Source organism: Ceratotherium simum, chromosome 24 (genome assembly GCF_057802395.1).
Source record: "Ceratotherium simum simum isolate JZ-2026a chromosome 24, ASM5780239v1, whole genome shotgun sequence".
In the NCBI taxonomy this organism is placed as follows: Eukaryota; Metazoa; Chordata; class Mammalia; order Perissodactyla; family Rhinocerotidae; genus Ceratotherium; species Ceratotherium simum.
In genome coordinates this window covers 5568828-5589672 of record NC_141923.1, presented here as the reverse complement: position 1 = coordinate 5589672, position 20845 = coordinate 5568828, and the positions used below count along the sequence as shown (strand labels likewise).

The 20845-nt window shown below is 51.1% G+C and overlaps 1 long non-coding RNA gene and 1 other non-coding gene across 51 annotated transcripts in view; both read left to right on the top strand.

The window, feature by feature from the left end:
* The first annotated feature begins 81 nt into the window (after window positions 1-81).
* Window positions 82-20845, top strand: part of LOC147913805 (uncharacterized) — a 168699-nt gene continuing 147935 nt past the window's right edge. For 35 of the 50 annotated variants that reach the window (XR_015556061.1, XR_015556103.1, XR_015556104.1 and 32 more), the window contains exons 1-6: window positions 82-4198; window positions 9281-9388; window positions 13851-13921; window positions 14023-14161; window positions 14741-14798; window positions 17800-17916. This is a non-coding gene — a long non-coding RNA (uncharacterized LOC147913805). The remainder of the gene's footprint in view (window positions 4199-9280; window positions 9389-13850; window positions 13922-14022; window positions 14162-14740; window positions 14799-17799; window positions 17917-20845) is intronic. The other 15 variants (XR_015556092.1, XR_015556090.1, XR_015556073.1 and 12 more) reach the window with 6 other exon arrangements.
* LOC147913869 (small nucleolar RNA SNORD112) lies at window positions 16725-16801 on the top strand. The gene has a single exon (XR_015556266.1). It is a non-coding gene; the product is annotated as a small nucleolar RNA SNORD112 (small nucleolar RNA).

Below are 20845 nucleotides of genomic sequence, written 5' to 3'. Positions count from 1 at the left end.
TGTGGTGGGGTGGGGGTGGGGGGCACCACAGCACAGCACGAGACGTGGGGAAGTTGGGTGGGGGCCCAGGGGAGCAGGAGCACCAGCGGTGGAGGTAGAAGAATTCAGTGGAGCACCCGAGGTCAGTGTCCCAGTGGCACTCGGCAGCCACCCGTCACTCGGGGAGGGTGAGGGGTCCCTGGCATCTGCTTGCTTGGCTGCGTCTGCTGTGCCTGATTCCTCACCTGGCCTTGGGTCATGGGATCATTCCTGCTCATCTCTTCTTCTGTCATCGATCTCAAGCCCAGCTGCAGGCCTGGGACCTGGAGAATCGGGGTTGTGTAGCCCTGAGGTGTCTCTGGGTCTCTGATGGTTGGATGGTCCTTAGCACAGATGGTGTTGCTGGTTGATGAGTTGAAGAAAGTTCTGCCCTTCACGAGTAGGTTCCCCTTGGGTCTGGAGTAGCAGGAAGAGGGCGCTGGGTCTGAGCGAAGCAGGCTGAGGCACGGGGAGGTTCAGGAGGTTCTGTGGGCTGTCGGGCAGAGGAGTAGAGGGGCTCATTGCTGGCGAGGAGGCGTTTTCAGCTGAGGTCCGAGTCTTCCTCGTCCTCAGGTAGTTCTTCCAGCCTTGCATCTCCCCTGGATGGGCTCACCCAGATACTGGGGGGTGGAGCTTGTGTGTAGATGCCGCTTAGGAAGTGGCTCAGGGCCCTGGCCACCAGCTCCGGGCTGACCATGCTGGGCTGCCCATCGGTGCCACGGATGTAGAGCAGGCGGTTGTTCAGGAAGGCGAGGACTTCAGAGTCCTCGGGGAGGTGTTGGCGGGGTCGGAGGGCTACGGTGAGGTCAGTGGTGAGGGCCTCCTGCACGTCGTCCTGCCCGTCCTGCGAGGTGTCTTGCAGGCCGTCATGCAGGCCACACTGACGGTAACGTTGCAGGTCGTCTTGCAGGGCTTCTCGCAAGACGACATCTTCATCACCCACGACGTGCAGCTCCAGGTAGCGGTTCTCGCACGGGAGGGGGCGGGTTCCCTCTCGGGGGGCAACTCTGACAACGAAGAACTCACACAGCATCAGCCAGAACCCGGGCGTGAATCGCAGGCCCCAGCGGGCCTGGGGGACCAGGGCGGTTTGCTGCGAGTGGCCAGGGCCTAGGAATAACTCGGCCAGCTCCTCGGCCGGGACAACATTAGTGCCCATGAGAGGGGGCATCTGGGTGAGCATCTGAGCGATGGCGGGGGCAAGGCCGCTGCCTGTGAGGAGGGAAGAGTCCAGGATGAGTCGTAGCGAGCGCCTTGGTGGCAGCCGAGCCACCTCCAGGGTGGGAGCGGGCAGCGGTGGGAGGTCCCGCCTCAGCTTCAGGAGCACGAGGAGTGCTGCCATGGCCAGGGTGTTCTTCCAAAAGAGGAGGCCGCGGAAGAAGTGCAGAATGACTGCCCTGATCTGGGCTATGCTGAAATGGGCAAGGAAGCTGCCAAGTATTTGGTCAATTGGTATCAGAGCCAGGAACTCCTGCTGGAGGCTCTGGTGAGGGGCATCTTCATTCTCCTCTTCTTCCCCGGATTCTGGTAACTGATCCCTGGGGGATCTTCTTGTAGCCAGAAGCATTAGTGGTCGAGTGGCAGTGTTGTGCTGGAAAGCTTTCCGGCTGAGGTTTCTCAAGGGTGGCAGAGGTCTGCCGCCATCTTGTTCTGGCCGCTCCATGACGTCAAAGTTGAAGTGGGAGAAGAAGAAGACCCAATGCCCGGGGAGAAGTACGGTGAGCCTGTCATTATTCAGAGAGGCTAGATCCTCTGTGTTAAGAAGGATCATGATGGGCTCCTCGGTGTTCTCCAGGTAGCGGCACCACACCATGAAGGCAGCCCTTATTGGAAGAATCTTCATCTCCAGTTGAGAGTAGTCGACCTCGATAGGAGAGATGTTTCGGGAGTAGAAAGCGCAGGAGACTCTCTTGCCGGTTTGGTCGTCTATTTGGATCAGGGAGGCGTGCAGAGCCGTCTTGGTGACGCCTGTCTCCAAGTAGAATGGGTTCTGGGGCTTGGGGTGGTGGAGAAGGGGCGCCTTGCGGAAAGCCCGCTTCAGGCATTCGAAGGCCTCTTGCTCCTCGTCTCCCCAGAAGAACGGTTCAGTGGTCATCAGCTGCCTCACCAGGGGCTCCGTGATGATGGTGAAGCGCTCCACAAAGTGCCGGTAGGGGAAGGTGAACTCGATTAGGTGTCGCAGGGACTTCTTAGAGCCAGGGGTGGGATACCCCGTTACAGTGGTCACGATGCTCTTGTTTAGTTTCACCCCTTTGGGGGTCATGACGAATCCCAGAAATTCGACAGTGTGTCGGTGGAACTGGCTCCTGTCCAGTGAGCAGTAGACGTTGTGATGCCGGAAGCGGACCAGGACGTGGCGGACGTGTTGGAGGTGTTCCTCCTGGCTCATTGAGTAAATCAGGACGTCCTGCCCGTAAGAAAGCACAAAGTAACCTAGCATGTCCTTTAGGATAAAGTGAATCACGTTCTGAGGGATGATAGGGTCTGAGGATAGCAGAAAGGGCTTGTAGCTCTCCATCTCTTGAAGCTCCAAACCAAACGCTGCTCTCCATACATCTTCTGCTTGGCGTATGTTCATGCTTTCCTCCACAATGGTCCCACGCAACTCCAGCTTTGTGAACCATGTAGCTCCGTGTAACTGGTCGAACAGTTCTGGAATCATCTGTATGTAGTCCTGTCTGTTGGTCAGCATGTTCTGCAGATCCCAGAATTCATCCTGTAGCCTGGCTCTTTCTTGCATCCTGGCACCCACAGGTTCCCAAGGCGCGGTGGAGGGACATTCGTAAAAGGTCTCGCTGTGATCACTGTCTCCAGCCTGCTGAAGCTCAGAGGGCTCTGATTCAGAAAGATCATCGGATCCGTCTGAGCTTGGCTGGTCGGAAGTCTCATCATCTGCTTCCTTCGGGTTAAACACGTCGGCCAGGTCGGAGTACAGGGGCGGCAGTCCGGGCAGCAGGCTTATGGCATGTCTTTCCAGTGCAATGCATGGGGGGGCCGGGCGGAAGCAGTTCTTCAGGCAGTAGGGAGAGTGAAAGGTGCAGCGGCCTTTGATCCAGTCAACTTCGGGGGCGTGAACTCGGAGCCAGTTGATGCCTAATATCACGGAGAAGTTGGGTGAAGGAACAATGTCAAATTCGATGGACTCCTGGTGGTTTTGATGAATGCACACCAGGGGTTCCGTGTAGAGCCAGACAGGTTCGTCGCCAATCAGCGAGCCATCCATGGTTCGGATCGACTGTGGATAGGGCTTCTCGTAGAGCTCCACGTAGTGCTCTTGGGCAAACCTCTCATCCATGAAGTTGCCACCTGCCCCTGAGTCAACCAGGGCCTGGACTGCGACACTGTGGTAGGGGTTCACTCTCACCATGAGCAGCAGGAAGAGATGGTCACGATCAATGGTGGGGTGGACTTCGCAGGGCAGCCAGCTGCTGACCATCCACCTCTCTGGAGCAGGTGAGTCAATCCAGGTCAGGTTCCGTGGGCGGGCCTCTGGGGGCAGCCTGAGCATGGCCCTCCTCTCCGCCAGTTTTTCTTCTATTTGCAGGACAAGCACAATCAGACTGTCCAGCGAATCCGGCTGAGGGACCCGGAACAGATAATGCCTGATCTCTTCATTGAGCCCATGGCACAGGTGGGCCTGCAGGACTTCATCTGGCCAGCCCAAGGTGGGTACCAGGCTCTGGAACTCATTGATGTAGTCAATGGCAGCGCGATCCCCCTGTCTGATGTTGAACATGGCCTCTTCCGCCACACGCAGTGCCTGCCGGTACTCAAACACATCGGACATGGCCTCCAGGAAGGCAGGGAAGTCGCTGATCAGGGGGCTGTCTTCCTCCACCAGAGCTTTGGCCCATTCTAAGGCCAAGCCCGAGAGGTGGCAGATGATGTACCTGACTCGCAGGCGGTCGCTGCAGAACATTCTTGGGTAGCTTTGTAAGATGAGTTGGCAGAGCACGATGAACTCGTGGTATTCTCTGCGATCGCCCGAGAACTGTTTTGGGAGTGGCAGTTGGCCTGCGTTGATCCCTTTCATCAAGATCTCTTCTGCTACCCTTTGTTGTTCTCTGAGGTCTTGCATTCGGAAGTACAGAGAGATGATGGACCTCACCATGGCCATGGTTTCTGCAGTTGAGGTCTCAGTCTGCTCTTCAGGGCGCTCCTCCTCTCCCAATTTGGCCAGGTTGGTGTTGTTGACTTGCCCTTCCTGGGCTCCACATGGGTTGACTGATACTTCTTCCATTCTATCAGGTGCCCCACTGAACGGATCCCCCACTTCCTGGCGTGAACCATTGCGTGACTCCTCCAGGTCTTGGAGTAGGTCATTGGGTGGATCCTTTATTTCCCTATGTGGGCCACTGGATGGCTCCTCCATGTCTTGGAGGAGATCAATGGGCAGCTCTTTCATTTCCTGGGCTGGGCCGCTGGCCAGCCCCGCCACCTCCTGCTCTCCGCTGCCTGATGTTTCCACGGTGGAGTTGGATGAGCCCTCGGAGGACTCCATTTGTTTTGATGATGGATTCTTATGCTCCATCATCGTCTCAAATGAGTCTTCAGAGGGTTCTATCATGTCGTCGGATGGAAAGGAGTGTTCTCTGAAGACTGGTAAGATTGTGATGCGTCCGGTCAGCGACTCGGGCCGCAGAGATCAGAACCTGGGGGATAGGGAGAGGGGTTGGGAGTAAAGGCAGTAGTTTAGGGTCTCATGAGGTCAGGGGCAGGTTCTCCAGGACAAATCAGATGCCCAGGTCATCAGAACAGGGAGAAACTGGGGAAGGTCTCCTGGTGTCCATCCTGGGGTGCCCCTAGGGAGAGAATATCTGTCAACCCCTGAGCTTCTCACCTCCTCTCCCAGGCTCACTCTGCCTGTCTGGCCTGCCTACTCCCCCATGGCTGTGAGAAATTCACAGCCCATAAATTTGGTGGAGCGATGGGCCCGGAGCAGCTGCCGTGGCAGGCAGGCACCTGGCAGGAGGCACGGGCCACTTCATTCACCCTGGCACACATGCTGGGCAATTCTTTTTCCCATCTTGGGTCACTCAAAAGTCATAGAGGTCACGTCTCACTGCTGTCCAAAGCTGTCCCTGGTAGGCTGGGTGCTCTGCCAGGGTGCTTGCGCCTGGCATCCTTGGTCGTGAGGCAGGAATCTCTAGCAGAGATGCTACTATTTAACAAGTTTTAGGGACGAGGAGAAAATGGGCAATTGGGTCAGCAGCCCCAAATAGCTCTTATTTCCTCCCCTAGATTCCAAGTAGAAATCGGGGGAGAGCTTGGAGATAGAGATCTGGATTCCAGCTTTTATTTTTGCTATAAACATTTATAAAACACCTACTATGTGCCAGAGACTTGCACATTTGTGACTTGATTCTGACTCGGAATTTTTGCTGGTTTCTCTTTCATCTCCTTCCAATGCTGTGTTCTCCCCAGCTCTGAGCTGTTGAGGAGATCTGTAAATCATCTCCTCACCCCTCCTGAAATTTTCCCTTTCCTAGGATTGCCCTCTTTGCCTGGGGAGGTTCGGGAACTTCAAACATTTGGCCTCAATTCCCCAGGTGCAAATGTATTTACACCCCCTCCAGTCTTATCAGGTGGGGCTGGTCTCTTCAATCGAGCAGACACCTCCTTCTCTGTTGCTGGTTTGTTTCCCCGGATTAGGGGTGTATGTAGAAGAGTTGGGATATGAGTAAGGGGTGGAGGGAGGGCAGGAGATATCTTTGACATCTGATTGTCTTGGAATGGATTTTTGAGAATCTAGTCATGAGTGGTTCTAGTGGACCGAGACTGGATAAAGAGATGTTTTGCTTGGGGTTATTTGCACATTTCTGCTCTGCTAGTGCAGAGCGAGTTTCATTCTGGTTATCTGATAGATTTGCTCTATGGTTACTGCTCTTTATACACTTAGCACTTTTGTTACTTCTCAATTTCCTCTTAGCCAGTGGGCCGATCTATTAAAAAAACATGGATTTTCTTACATAAAACTCCTCATTGGCTAAAATCCAAACTTTCCAACAAGACACAAAATTCTGATCTGCTGTTTCTCAAAATTAAGTAAGTTCTTGTTGGCGTGACAGTTAAATCTGATCCTCCAGGCCCTCTGATTAAAACCTTCTGCTTTTTATTTACTGTCTACAATATGAAATTTAACCTTTTTGCATGAAAATTCCTGACGTAAACTCACCAAAATCATTTTCTGGCTAAAATTTAAAGGCCTTAGAATAATAGAAAATTCTGATCATGTCATTCCTCAAAGCATGATGTACAAATTAGGTAAAATCATCACCATCATCACCATCACCATCACCATCTCCATCTCCATCTCCATCTCCATCATAGCAACATATACATAGCACATTGCATAAATTAACTCATTTCCTCTTCATAAATGTCCTGTAAGGCTATATTATCCTTCTAAAATTCCAAGTCTCTAATATAATGTTCTAATTGAAATACAAAATGTGACTAAGTAATTCATTTGCAGACTCATCTATTAGAAATAATCTCAGTACGTCTCTTAAAATTCTTAAAACTCAGTATTGGCTAAAATTTAAAATTTAAAAATTCAAATCGGCTAAAATTTAAAATTCAAGTTGGCTAAAATTTAAATTTTAAAATATAAAATCTCAATATGTCTCTTAAAACCCTTTATTGGCTAAAATTTTAAATTTAAAAATTTAAATTGGCTAAAATTTAAAATATAAAATCTCAGTATGTCTCTTAAAACCGTTAAAACTCTTTGTTGGCTAAAATTTAAACTCCTTAACAAGATGATTTAAAAACTAGGTTATACCCCCTTCTTAATAGAAAGTCTACACATCTTCACATATTTACAAATTTGGTGTAACTGATTAAATCCTTCAACTTTCCTGTCTTCAACCTAAAATCTAATATCCTTGGCATGTTATAAAAATCTGATCTTAATGCTCTTTAACATCAAAGTTGACATTTTAGCAAGAGGCATAAAAGTTATCCTGTAACGTCTCTATTTAAAACTTAACAAAAGTTTCTTTTCATTGCTTATAATATGAAGTTCCAGTCACTTAGCATAAAAATGAAAATTTTTACCATGCAATTTATCTGCAAACTGATGGATATAAAAACTCTACCAGGCCACTCCTTAAATTCTTTATTGACTTCACTCCAGACCTCTAAGCATGATATAAAAATTTGACCATGTTATTCCTCAAAATAAAAAGTCACACTTCTTGCAAGATACATGAATTGGGTCCTGTAACTTCTGCTTAAAGCCTTATAGTATCTTTTAATTACCTATGAGATAAGATCTAAACTCCTTAGCATAAAATACACATTTTACTATATAATTTCTCTGCAGACTGCTCTTATTAAACATAGAAATTTTGCCATGTCACTCTCTTAAAATCTCTTAATGGCTGAAATCCAAATTCCTTAGCACAGCACAAAATTGCGATCCTGTCATTCCTCAAAATAGTGTCCACACTTCTTAGCATGCTGTGTAAATTCAATCATACACCCTTTGCCTGTGACCTGCCCCCCTCGATATTACTTGCTGTAAATGGTCCAGTTCCTCAGCATAAAGAACAGACAGGGTGCACTTGTACCAAAGGGTGCCTCCTCTGAGCTATGGATGCTGGTTCATTATCTAGTTCATCAAATCCAGACACCTGAGCATAAATTATGTTTTACCAGCTAATTCCCCTGGAGACAAAACTCTCATCAGTTGCTCCTTAAAACCCTTTACTGGCTAAAATCCAAATGCCTCTGCATGAGTGTTCAAACGCGAGATCATATCCCTTCACAAGATGAAATGCTTGAACGCCTTCAACTCTCACATAAAATCACATCTCCTTGGCATGTTATAAAAATCTGACCATATTATCTTCACCATAAAAATCCACTCTTGTAGCCAAAATGCATAAGTTTGATCATATAACGCCCCTATTTAAAATCTTTTAAGGTTTCTTCATTGCCTGTAATGTAAAGTTCCAACTACTTAACATAAAATGCAAAGTTTTACCATGTAATTTATCTTCAGACTGGTCTATAAAAACCCCCAAATCTCACCCCGTCATTCTTTTAAAGCCTTTATTGGCTTAAATCCAAACTTATTAGCATAATAGAAAAATTCCATCTTGCCATTCCTTAAAATAAAATTCACATTTCCTAGCACAGTCTATAAAATTTGATCTTGTGACTCCACCTTAAAATCTCACAGTGTCTCTTAATTGTGGAATTATGGAATAAAAGTCCAAATTCTCAGCATAAAATGTGAATTTTATTTTGTAATTTCACTGCATACTGTTTATCAAATACAAAAAATCTCACCATGTCACTCTCTTAGAACTTTTTATTGGCTAAAATCAAATTCCTAGGTGTGTGCAAAAATCTAATTATGTCAGAGTCTCAAAATAAATTCAAAATTTCTTTGCATATTCCCAACGTTGATCATGTAGCTCCTCTGATTAAAGTCTTTCAACTTTGGTATCAACATCAATCAAATCTCCTTGGCGTGCTCCTACAATCAGACTTTGGCACCCTCTCAACACGTAAAGTCCAAATGTTTTAGCATGATACTTAAATTTGTGGCTGTTAGTTTTCTATTTACAATTTTTCAATGTTTCCTCATTGCCTGTAATGTAAAGTCCAAAGCTGTTAGCCTTCAAATACATTTTATCATGTTTTCCTGCAGACTTATCTCCCACAAGCAAAAATCTCATCATCGCGTTTCTTAAAGCCCTTTGGCAAGAATCCAGACTCTTCAGCATGATATAAAAGTTTGATCTGTTGCTCCTCAAAATAAACTCCAGATTTCTTCCCTCAAACACCAAATCTATTCACGAAACCCCCACTTAAAATCTTTTAATGCATTTTCATCACTAACAAAATGTCTCAACACCTTAGCATGGCACCCACATTTAATCATTGTATTCTCAGTTTAAAACCTTTCACATTTCATGTCCCCAACATAAAATCCAAACCCCTGAGCGTGAAATGAAAATTGGACCAAGTATTTGTTATACTGAAAAATCTTTACATTGTTCTTCATTACTTAGGATAGAAAACCTAAATTCCTCTGCACGAAACCAAAATTTTTCACCATGTACAGTTTCTAGCCCCACTTCCTTATTCCTCTCACAGTTCACTCCTGAAGGACTGGGTTTCTGACTTGCTGCCCCCAAACATATCTTGATTTTATTGTCCCAGGTCTTTTTAATTTTTAAAGCTAGTCTCTCTGCCTGTCATTCATTAATTCATACAGCAGCATTTCCTGGTTCTTTTTCTGGGCCAGGCACTGTGCTAGATCGCCAATGTGAAGAAATGGAGGCAGCCTTGCCTTGCAGAACGTCACCAGCAGGGAGAGGAGGACCACGCCCTCATGTGAAATACCCTGCTGGAGGTGAGCATGGGGTCTTGGGGGGCAAGGCCAAGGGGTCTCCTTCTACCCCTGGTGAGGGTCTCCTTTGAGGCTCTGCTGGGCTCAGCTGTCTGTCCCTTTGCAAAGACGTTGGGCACATTGTCGGGGCCATCATCTCACAAAGTCCAGGTGCCATCATCCTCCCACTTCTCTCTTTAACAGTCACTGTGGGCTTCCCTTCTGACTCCCACCCCTCCATGCCCACCCACCGCAGCTCGGTGTAGCCCAGAGGCTGCCCCTGCCTCTTCTCTGGGCTCTCTAGCAGTGATATTCTCAGTCCTACAAATGCAGCTCGATACATGTTGAGGTCTCAAGCCTCACGACAATTTCTTTAAGAAATATCTACTGATTTGGAAATTCTCACCCAAAAAATCAAGATTTGGTGTACCTGGTTTGAGGTCTTTTTGAGTTGGACCCTGTTCCCCCCAACACTCATAGACAGACACCCCGGCCTCACCACCTTCAGTGCCCAGAGCCTTCTCGGTCTGGTCAGCTCCTTGCTTGCCTCTGAGCAAGTGGCCCATTGGGTCAGGGCTGCCAACGTGTGTCTATGAAGGGTTGGGTGTGCGGGGGGGACCGGGGGGGCCAATCCCTCAGCAAATACCTCTCTCTGTCAGCTCACTTGTACAGTAAAGGAAATCTGATTTTAAAAATAGAGCTTGGAAGAGGAGATGAGAAGATATTTAGGAGCAGAGTTGAGCTGGGGTGGGGGTGGGGGTGGAGGAATTAGGGGAGAGGTAAGGACACAGGGGAGGAGGGCGGGAGGCCCAAGTCGTGACGAGGAAGGTAGACAGGGAGAAAGCGGAGGCGTGAGGGCAGAAGGGGAAGGAGGGAAAATGGGAGTTCCCCATTCTCCCTCTCTGTCCTCCCAGAGAGTAGCCGCCACACCTGGAGCCCTGGCTGTCCAGGCTGCCAGGATGGGGTCAGGGCCAACATTGGATGAAGACCCCTGTCAGCCTTGGCCTGCCTCTAGGCCATACTCAGAGCCACTTGGATTTGAGGGACATGGCCAGCAGGTCTTAGAGGCCAAGTGACCTGGGAATGAATATCTCCCATTGACTCGCTCCACTGCCCCGGGGCTGGTGGTGGCATGGATGGGAGTTGAGCATCACAATGGGGGTGGGCTCGCAGGGACACTGGGAGGGTCACAGGTTATTGTTAGTTATTTTGTCAAACTAATGTCAAAGTCAAGATGTGCCCTTGGCAGGCTAAGCTGGGAGTCCTTCTTGGTTTCCTTCTGTGGACTGGTGGTGTGGTCCCTCTCCTCATTCAGCTTTCTAGTTGGGAGCAGCCGAGGAGAGTGATGGGACTTCTGAGGGTGGCTCCCTGAGGGCCCCTTGAGGCGCTTGGGTTGGGTGGTGGGTCCCAGTGGACTGTGGGACCTACAGGGCCTGCTGGCCTGGCACAGCTCGCGTTGGGGTCCTCCCTCCCAGTTGCCCACTCAACCCTCTGACGTCTGGCTAAAGCCACTTGGGCCTTACAGATGGGAGACCCTTTGCATCTTGACCTAGAGCAGACAGTCTCAGTTACTGCCCTCTCTTCCTCGGACATCACTGGGGAAACTGAGTCTCTGGAAGGGAGTTGCTGTGCCTTAGGACAGACAGTGAGTTATGGCAGAGCTGGGGCCGTTCCCAGGGCTTCTCCTCCAACCCCAAACCGGGCTGGGTTGGGGGCCTCCTGGAAAGGGGCCTGCAGCCCCTCACCTCCCCCAAGCCGTCGAGGTGAAGGGCAGGGCCCCCGACCCAGCAGTGTGCCTGCGGCCGAGTCCCTGCCCCCTACCACTTGACTGGCAGCTCCTGGGGCAGCTGGACACTCTGCCCAGAATAGCCCTGGGAGGGGGAGAGTGCCGCCTGCGGGAGGGGCCGGAGAGGGATCACAGATGAGAGTGTCCTTCTTCTTCGGCTGCCCAAATGGCCGGGCCAATCAGCTGCTCCTGACGCTGCTCTTTCAAGGTCTTGCCTTTCAAGGCAAGTGGGCAGGGGTGGGGGAAGCAGCCTGTGCCAGTGTCAGCGGGACCCACACTGACTTTCTATGTGACCTTCTCCTGGGCCCTCAGTTTCCCCAGATCTGCGAGGAAGCCATGGGCAGTGGTCTTCTCACTTGGCTTCTGCAGCTCTGGAGTCCTGAGAGGCACCCAAGGGTGACCCTGGGGAGCAGTGTGAGGGGAGGGGTTTGGCTGAGCGGGTGGAGCTCAGGAACCCCACCCCTGCCTCATTCCACCAACTGCTCTGAGAAATCGGGGGTCTTCCTACTCTTTCGTTGAAATAGAGGTCCCCACGTGAAGCCACGGTTGGGAGAACAGGTGGGATAGTTCGTTCTAGAGTTTATCTAGGTTGACAACCTGGCTGGGAGGGGTCTCAGTGGATCTGTTCATGTCCTTGATGGGCTTCCTCCATGCCTGGTGTTCTGCTGCTGTGGGGACGAGTCAGGAGCTGTAGGCCGAGGAGCATGGGGACTTCAAAGTGAATGAGCGGGGCTTGGCCTTGGTGCTGGTGGAACTAGGGCCAGAGTGGGAGGCTGAGGCTGGCCGCAGTATCGCCATTTGCAGAATGGAAGGAGCACCTCCTTTCCAGCGGAGGTGGGCGCATCAAGCCCTTTGTAAACGGTGAAATGCTCTGAACAAGTCAGGCCTGTTATCATTAGGACTCTTAGATTATTACCTTTAAAACACTCGCTATAATTGTAATGGTCAAGATTGAGACAGCATTTCCATGCATGGTGTCAACTTTAATTTTCCCATTAACCCCATGAGGTGACAACTCCCTGCCTTGGAGGTGAATGAACCCGAGTCCAGAGGAGTGAAGCAACGTGCCCAGGAGCTGTAATTAGCAGTGGCGGGGGCACTCGGACGTGAGCCCTTGAACACCCCCAGCGATAAGCCGCTGACGCCTGAAGCTAGTGAGGGATGGGGTGTGTAGATGCAGAAGGTGCATGTCTTCCAGCCAGGGGTAGTTAGAATTTATTTATTAAAGTTGATGTTTCCTGAGGGTCTGCTCTGTGTCAGGTGCGACCCTAGCCGTGTGGCCCCTGATACTACTGACTTTGCTCCTTAAGAGGCGGGGAGTGTCCCTGTTTCACAGCGTTACCTTGAGATCCAGAGGGCCCAGTTCAGGAAGGAAGAGGCAGAGGCAGGCTTCAGAGCCAGCTTTTCCTCCCTCCATGGGCGGATGGAGAGGGCAGGGCAATGCCCTGAGTGGGGGAGGCAGTGGCCATTGGGGGCTGCTTTTCATTCCATGGCAACCATATGGTCAGCCTTGTGGCCCAACGGGAGGCTAGACCAGAGGAAGGGGGGCCTCAGTGTCTGCCTCCATCTCCCCAAAAAGCTCATATGGTCATTCCCAACTCAGTTTGGCTAATTTGGTTGTCAGCAGCGGGACAGGACAGCTGATCCAGGACCTGCTAATTATAGTTGCTCAAGTATTTGAACAGAGGTACTGGGTCCCTCATGTCATGGTTTTTTCTTGCAGATAAACTAACCATTTAACCTATGTTCCTGAGCGTTGTCGCACCCTCCATTAGTTGCCCAGGCCCCCCCGCCCCGCCCCCGCACCTGCCCCCCGGTGGGAGGTCACATGAGGACCCCCTGCAACTCTTACCTTTGATGTAAGTGTTCAGCGGATCTGCTCCCGTCCCGTTGACCGGAACGTCGCTTCTTTCTAAAAAGTTATTAGATAAATGGATTTCTTTAATGATCGAAGTCCAGGGTTTGGTGTGTGGATGCATCGTCCACAGTAGCAACCACGCACACTCAAGGCTTCCCTCCTGCTTTTCCCACGTGGCTACCTTCAGGTGCCCCCGTGATATTTCTTTGTGCTGACTATGTGCTAGGCACAGTTTTAATTCTTTTAATCCTTATAACAACATGTGTAAATTACTTTTATTACTTTTATTACCCATTTTTCACAAGAGAAGCTAAGGCCCAGGGACGAACCTCAAGCCACTCGTGGGCCCAACCTTGCTTCTCTAACGGGGACTGACGGAGGCCGTACCTCCTTCAGGCCTCAGGGCCTGCAGGTCAGCCCTGGTCCTCATGGTCCTCCAGCCTTTGCCCTGTGACTCCCGAGCTCTCGGCAAGCCTCCTGTCCCTGCCAGACCCTCGTTTCGCTTCTCCAGCAAATGCACACAGGGGTTGATGTGAGTCTGGGGCCTGGGCCTCTTGTGCAACCTGTGAGTCTCTCAGCTCCTGAACTTTGGCTCCTCAGGCGGCTGTAAGCAGCATCTTCCTAGGTGCTGGTCCCTCCCTCACCTGGGACCACCGTCCATCAGGACTTCAGTGGCATTTTTCCAGCCCCTGGTGTCTGCCTGCCCTTGCCCCTCCCTTGTTCCACCTCCCTTAGCACACAGTAGGGCTGTTGGCTGCAGGTGAGGCCTAAGGGAGCAGCTCGGAGCGGCAGCTGCACCGTGGCCAGGAGCCCAGTGAGCAGCTTGTCCTCTCCCCTCCCAGGTGGCCCGGAGGTGAGACGGTGGCTTCCTCCCAGGAAGGGAGCAGATGCCTGGCCCAGGATCGAATCAAAGGTCTGAAAAATGATATATTTTTTTCTGATTTGTAAATTTGGACACTCTGTAAATGTGTAGACTCCTCGGAATGGAACTAACTTGAGCCCTTCGTTCCTCAGCTGAGGCTCACTGCCCCCCGACGGGCAGTGAGTCGGTGGGTTCCTGAGGCCAGGGTGCAGCCCAGCCCCTGCCTCTCAGGATGGCACACCTGCGCAGAGGGCTGTGGCGCCCTCCCAGGCTGACCTCACAACAGACCAGGTATGTACGCCCTGCTCTGTTACACTGACAGCCTCTTTGGGGAGGCAGGGGCCTCGAGGAACAGGGGGATTATGCAACCTTAATGTAATAATATGATTAAAAATCCAGAACAGCGCTGTTACTCTTGTCTGTCTGTTATGTGTAACAAGGGAGGTGTTAAAATCTCTCTCTGTGATACAAAGAGGTGCCGAGAACTGGGACAGCTATAACAGGGTCCCAAGGGGTCTGCTCGGGGGTGGAGAGGGCAGGCTCCCCTGGGAGGAGGTTGCTGGCCTTAGACAAGTGACTATAAGTCCCACTCGCCCTCTCCTGTACGATGGGGCCTGCAGTCTGCAAATGTGGCCTTGATGCCTTAAATGAAATAAAATGTAAAGTGCCTGGCTCACAGTGGGTACTCAATGCCCACAAAAATTGTTCTTACTTTAGGTGGATCTGTCCCCTAACTGTCCCTTTGAAAGCCCTTCTCATTTTGTAGAGGGAAGACAGGGAACAGAGACAGGGAGGGTCCGTGCTGGGTCTGGAGGGTCTTTTCTTGAGTCAACTATATAACTTTTATTGGCACTGCCTGGCTTTATGTAGCCTTCCGGAGGAGCGAACGTCTTCACGTTGAATTACCCCGGCCAGGAGATGAATGCAGGTAACTTCAACCTGGGTACTGTCTTATTTTTATTTATCACAAAAATATTTTGTTTCCAAAAAACTATGACAAATACCTCAAAGTATTCGCCAGGACTAAACCCAATCCAAAATAAAATGCAATGTAATAGCTAGCAGAGCCTCGCGTGCAGGAAAGGCGATTAAGAGCTGATCACGTTGGCAGAGTACTGGTTAACCTCTGCTCACATTTCTTCTGCACAAAGTCATGGTTGAAAATAGCTCTCTGCCTGGCAGGGGGGAGGAAAGTTCTAGAAGGTCCCTGTCTATGTTAGCTTAGTGAGAGGAGAGACTCTAACCAGTTAACCAATTAGTTGATCTGTGCAGATGGAGGCCAGGACAAAACCGGACGGGGGTTCAGACTGACTTGGGTTTTAAGTTGGCTAAGTTTTGTGTTCTCGGGACCCCTGAGCCTTGAGGTCTTAATCTGTAGATGACAGTAGCATCATCTTTGTGGCTCACCTAGTCCTGTGCCTGTTTGGGGCTTCTGACATCCTGTGACAGCTGAGGGGGGCCTGGGGAGTTGGGTCTGAAGCTTAGTGTGCAAGCAGGAGTTGGGGAGAGGGGGGATTCTGATGGGAGCAGTATGCTCCCCTGGACATGAAGGTGGGGCAGGCAAAGACTGTAAGGTTGCTCCCCACTCTCCTGGAGCTGACAGCTTAGAAATACCCGTCTCCCTTAGCCACACTCTGTCTTGGTTAGAACTGAGGAGGAAACACGGCATCTGCGGGTTCCGCAGGGGAATCGAGCTGTGGGAGGAGGATGCAGTCAGGCCCCGGCTCTTTGCCAGCAAGACGAGCGCGGGGCTATTGACGCATGTGAGCTGCGGGGCTGTGGCTCCCCAGAGGCCCATGTGTCCCCTGCGCTGAGCCTGTCTCATGTCGCACTCTCCCCGAGTTCTCATTCCAGTTAGCTAATCCCCAAGAACATGGGCCAGGGCGTTAGCTTTCGGGGCCTCTTACAGACCGAAAAGGAAAGTGCTCCCTGATGGGTGCATTGCAGGCCCCCGCCGGTGGCCCGGGAGGGATTTGGGGCCTGCGGGGGGTGAAATCGCAGCCGGCAGGCCCACACCTGTTGGCCTCATGTCACTGACACCCCGCCCGGAGGCCCGGGGCTCCAGCTTTAGAACGTATAAAATTAAAAAAGGAATGATCTTTCGGATAAAGTAAATCACCTGTGTCTGCAGAACTGGTTAGGGGAGATGTGCCCGTGCCTGATCCATCAACCAAAATGTTCTTCCTTTTGTATTTGTGAAAAAACAAAAACCCAAATCGCCCACAAATAAACAAAAAAAAACCCCACAAATAAATAAACAGAAAAACCAAAAAAAAAAACCCCAGAACCCCACACAAAATGTTTATTTTAATTATGCAAGAAATGCATTGGTGATTAATATACTCATTACTAAAAATCAAATATTGCAGATAAAGCTGGAGGCATCTTTAACCCCTCCCTCCATCCCAGCCCCCAGCCCCGACATATTGGTTGCTGTTATCACTTTTAGGTGTATCGTTTCAGGTATTTTTCTGTGCATTTGCATATGTATTGACATAGACCTCTAAAATATATGATTGTGTGTATTTTTTACATAAACTACATCATAGTGTACATTTCCTTTCTAGCGGCCTGTTTTTCTTCAATCAGGAATCTGCTTGGAGATGATAAAGATCAGCATCATTTCTTATCACAACCCCTTGGTCTCCTGTAATCCATACACACTGGAGTTCATTTAACTCCCTGGCTGCCGTGTAGAAAGTCCTAGGCCCTTCCACGGTGGGGGTGGATTGTGGCCCCAGGTGTAAGTCATTGCTGGGACCTGGATTTGAGGAGTGGGCTCATGCATGCTCCCGACATTATTACAGATGAATCTATGAACGCATAAATTAGCAAAATAAAAGCAGGATGTTCCTGGACCAATGAGGAGAAAGTGTTTATGAACAAAAGATCATGATTAATCCAGTTCTGCGCAAAATACTGAGGTCCGTTAAAAGACAATGGGTCTCCGCTGTTTGATTCTTTTTAAGAGCTGTTTAATATTCCGGGGTGTGTAGGCACAGTTGTTGGTTAGACTCTGCTCTGTTGTTGAAGGTCCGGGCTATAAGTGTGCTGGGCTGTAAGTGTGCTGGGGGAGGGGGATGTGTACACAGACGCTTGATCAAAGTCCTCGTCATCGAGGCGGGTCACAGGTTCGTGGGTGCTGTTATGTTATTTAGAAGAATAAATAAAAAGGAATACGTAAAATAAAGAGTGGTCTTTGCATAGTTAAATGAGGAGGGCACATCACGAACCGAGGTTTTAATTAGTATGATTCTGCTCAACTGACGTCTGCTGAAAACGACCTAACATTTTTTGTTATTGCTAACCACCCTGCAGTGAGCATTCTTGTACCCGACTCTGTAAACACATCCCCCACTGCCCCTTCACCCCAGCCTCTTCAAGGTGGGATCGCTGGGTTTTAAATGGTTTGGTTTACAGTTTATTCTCGTTGAGTGATCTTTCTAAAATGCCATTTTGCCTTGTCACTGTCTTGCTTTAAATCCTCCATCTGACTTCCCAGAGCTTCTGGGACGTGGTCCAAGAGCCTTAGCCTGGCATGTAAGACCCTCCAGGGTCTGGCTGGAAGCCCCCCAGCCTCGCCCCCCTCCCCATATTCGCACACATTTCCCCACTAGGCGCTGCAGCCCGAGCTGCTCCTCCCTGTGTGCGTCCTGCCTTTTCACACTTGGGGGCTTCGGCTGTGCCTTTCCAGCCAGCTTCTCCTCGGCCTTCAAGACCAGGCTTGAAATGCCCCCTGTGGTGAACTTAAAGTTAGATGCACCTCTGGCCCCCCACCCAGCACCTCATTCAAAAGTCCAGCAAAGCATAGTCCCCGGAAGTGTGATGCCTCATTGACATGTTTTCCAAGTTGACAATGTGTTGCATTTTTCTAGAATTCATTAAACTGTCCACCTGTTAATCGCTCCCTTTCCTTTGTCCCTTTCCAGTGTCCCCGGCTCCCGTGTTGCCTGGGTCTGGTGTCCCCCAACTGAAAACTGCCTCATAGTCTTCCCTGGGCTGATAGGCAGTTTCACAGGACTGAGCTGTCTGCTCTGCGGTGCTGGGTGAGTCTCAGAATGCTGTCACACTGCAAACACACACCTAGGGGGTGCAGGCTGGCGTCCCCCAGTGCCCCAAAACGGTTCTGTCGCATCCTCTTGGGCACCCATGCCGGGTTCCCCCCATGCCTGCTGTAGGCTGTGTGCAGAGCCCCAGAACCCAGAAGTCCTGGGGTCCGGGGTCAGGGTGGTAGCATCTCAGAGTCGGGAGCGCCAGTGACAGGTTTTCGGGGCATAATTACAGCCTGGGAATGGTTGATCGTGTCTTTTGTGGCCTGTTCCTTGCCAGAGGGCCACGGGCCTGGTCCTGGAACACGAGAAGAAGGAAAGTCCTAGCATATGACAGCAGGGCCACCAGCTGGGGTGACGGTGATGGCTCTGGGGAGAGGACAGGGTTGAGTAGTGCTTCTACCTTTGGGAAAGGTCATGTTCTAGAAAGAGCCCAGGCTTTGCGGGGGAGGGACTGTGATGCCAAGTTCGCATCACCCTCGGGGGCAGAGGACTTCACCTGCTTGTCAGGAGGAACAGAAGTCACCAGTGTTCAAGGTTTGGGTCCCCTTTCTTTCCCCGGGGGTGGTGAGGGGTGGGTAGGAGGCATCTCGAGAAGCCACCATCTTGAGCACAAACCCAACTACAGAGCAGACCTAGAGCTGTGTGTCCTTGGCAAGTCCCCAAGAATTCCTGTGCCTCAGTTTCCTGATATTAAAAAAGGAATCATAAGCTCCCACACAGGGTACTGAGAGGCTCAGGGAGAAAATAACACAAATAAATCCCCCAGCACACGGACCCAGGAAAATCAGTGGCCTTTCCCTCAAACATCTCATTCCATCCCGAGACGCTTGACCCTCCCTCCCTCTGGAGACACAGGTAGCTCGTTTTCAGAGCAGCAAGACCACAGAGGAAAACAAAAGGCTGAGAGAGAATGTGAACTGGGACAGAAACCTCAGCTCCCCTCCCCCCCATCACAGACACTCTCCCACTCCCTGGGGGCGGGGGAGGGGATCACAGGCCTTTTCTCGAACACCTGGGGCCGGGGCAGGGCTGCCCCCGCCAGTTTTTATTGCATTCTCCTGAAAAGTTTGCCGATAGTTTATTTTGTTTTGTTAATAAATATATATAAAATGTCAGACTACTCTTCAGGCAGATTTTTTAGGCTTGTATTTTATAGACTTTGGCAAAGGCTGCTCGGAAGGAACAGTGGTTACAGTCTCCAGAGGTTAATAATTCCTGGAAAAACTTCTGGCTAAACCTGACTTCTCCTAAATTTCACAGAAAACGCTCCCTGGGCCGGACCCAGCCTAAATGAGGGGTTTGTGCCTCGGTGCAGCCTTACCTAGTGGAAGTCTGACTTGCCTTTTACACAAAAGTGATTTTCCTTGGCCACGGGGCACAAAGGCTCCACTCTCCTAAATTTTGGGTTTATTTACTCTGGAGTGTGGGCTGGGGCAGACACACGGCTCGCCCCGGGGCTGTTTCTCCGGGCTGTTTGTGCAGCCCCGCTTCATGCCGAAACTCATTCCTAACTTCCTCATGCACAGGCAAGGGAGCTGGGCTCTGTTTGTGTCTGGAGCAAAAAGGAACTATTTGTGGGAGGGGGCTAGTGCCCCCTCCTCAGCAGGAGCCCCTCCCAGCCAGCCTGCCCACGGGGGCTAATGGTTTGCTGCCCCGTGTGTGGCCTCTGCCCCATTAGGGATTTGGGTAGGTGACTTTTCAAATCCACACCAAAGCGATTCTGAGCCCTTTATTTTTCTGCGCCACCAGCTACCCCTGATCAGAAACCCGATTTGCACGATTTCATATGTGCATGACTTCTTGTTCCGCACCCTGCGTTTGCTCCCCCCTCCACCCCCTATGTGATGCCGCAGAGGCCAGAACGCATACGCAGATGCCACTTCACCAAACATTTTGAAATCGACAGTTTCAAAGCAATCCTTTAATAGATTAAAACAACAGCAATGATGAAAATAAAAAACCGAGGCTCTGAGAAAGCAACCAGTTTCCCCAAGGGCTCGCTTGCAGCTCCTAAGCGGGTCGGCCGGGCAGTCTGTCTGTCTGTCTGCGGGAGCCAGCCTGTGCTCTCCACCTGCAACACGATGCTGCCCCCCCACGGCGGGTCGGAGCAGCTGTTGGGACCCTGAGGCTGACAGCGCCCTGGCAGATTGGGTTGTCAGGAGTGGGACAATTAGGCAGCAGTGACAAGGGGCTCTGTCCCTGGGTCCCTGGGTGTCTCTGCCCTCCCTGAATCTTTCTGCCCCTTAGAGGTGTCTCCCTGCCCGAGGGTGAGCTAGGGCAGCAGAGTCATTTCACAGACAAGGAACCCGGCTGGCCCCTCAGCCAGCCTGTTACGTGTGCGTGCACGCGCGCGCGCACACACACACACACACACACACAGGGTGCCTGCACTGGGAACAAAGACAAGAAAACTCCTTTAGAAACTGCAGAACAGAGCCTCGTCTAGCGGGGGTCCCCTGATAAAGGCCCGTCCACTCGGAGTTCCTGGGAACGGAGCCCCCATGAATGGGCCTGGAGAGCCAGCGCCTGACTCCAGCGTGGGCTGCATTCATCAACAGGCAGGCAGGCCCCTGGACCCCGCTGCCGGCAAGGGGGCTTTCACCAGTCCCCAGAGCTTCCAAGTCATGGTCCAGCAGCCGGCCGAATCTGTGGCTGCAGCCCAGCCTCCAGAAAAGGGCCCTGCTTTTCCCATGACCGGGCCAGCCTCTCAACTCACCGTACCCCCCTCCTTCTACTCCCCCCGCTGGAAAGCTCCCCCCACCCTCTGCGCCAGCTTGTTGCCCCAGAGAGGACCCAGGCCAGCCTTTCTGGGCCTGGGAGCCGGGGCGGGCACTTGGCCACTCCAGGTGGCCTGGCCCTTGAGATGGGGAGTTGGCTGCAGGACAGCCCCCCACCTCCCCCCCCCACCGCTGGCCCCGAGCAC